The following is a 1,051-nucleotide window of genomic DNA, read 5'->3' on the forward strand; positions in this document are numbered from 1 at the left end:
GGAGGAGAAGAAAATACCTATGATCCCTTAGTAACGGCGAGTGAACCGGATCAGCTCAAAGTGGAAATCAACTGCTCTTTCCGAGCTGTTGACTTGTAGCCTCGAGAGGCGTTACCAGTGGAAGCGCAGGGTTAAGTTTCTTGGGAAAGAACATCATAGAGGGTGAGAATCCCGTCCTTCCCCTGCGTTTTTTGTTCCACGTACGGTACGCTTTTATAGAGTCGCGTTCATCGGGATTTGAGCGCAAAATGTGTGGTAGGTTTCACATAAAGCTAAGTACTGGCGCGAGACCGATAGCAAACAAGTACCGTGAGGGAAAGATGAAAAGTTCTTTGGAAAGAGAGTTAAAAGTGCCTGAAATTGCTGAAAAGGAAGCGATTGGGACCTTTTTGATTCCAAGAAGTGCCGCCGGTTTGCCATCTATCCCTTTGCCTTCTCTCTCTCACCAGGTTTAGGCTTTGGTTTCTTGATGTATTTCCGGTTCATCTTTTTGGAGAGGTCAGCATCAGCTACTCGGAATTGATTTCGTTCAAAGAAGGTAGGTTCCTTGTGGACCGTTATATCTTTGTTCTTTCCTTTTCCTTGTGGCTGAGGAGTGTTCCTGTTTCCGAGCTCCACTTTCGAGTACTCGGTTTCTGTGATGCTGGCTTAATCGGTTCCAACCGACCCGTCTTGAAACACGGACCAAGGAGTCTAACATATGTGCGAGTATGCGGGTTTTACTCCTGTATGCGCAATGAAAGTGAGAGTAGGGAGATTTTGGCTTTGCCATTCTTCGCACCTACGACCGACCACGATCTCTGAGAGAGGTTTGGGTTGTAGCATATCTGCTGTGACGACCCGACCGATAGTATGCTGTACTATGCCTGAGTAAAATGTGAAGTCGGGGAGAAACCCCTGATGGAGGGTCCATAGCGATACTGACGTGCAAATCGTTCGTCAAACTTGGGTATAGGGGGCGAAGACTTATCGAACCATCTAGTAGCTGGTTTCTTTCGAAAGTTCTCTCAGGATAGCTGGAAGTTTGTTAGTTTTATCAGGTAAGCGAATG

General features: G+C 46.8%; 1 non-coding gene across 1 annotated transcript; it reads left to right on the top strand.

Moving 5' to 3' along the window:
• On the top strand, positions 1-1,051 carry TGME49_460170 (the record flags this gene model as incomplete). Its single annotated transcript, XR_001974361.1, has 1 exon — positions 1-1,051. It is a non-coding gene; the product is annotated as a 28S ribosomal RNA (ribosomal RNA).

Source organism: Toxoplasma gondii (assembly GCF_000006565.2).
Source record: "Toxoplasma gondii ME49 unplaced genomic scaffold asmbl.810, whole genome shotgun sequence".
In the NCBI taxonomy this organism is placed as follows: Eukaryota; Apicomplexa; class Conoidasida; order Eucoccidiorida; family Sarcocystidae; genus Toxoplasma; species Toxoplasma gondii.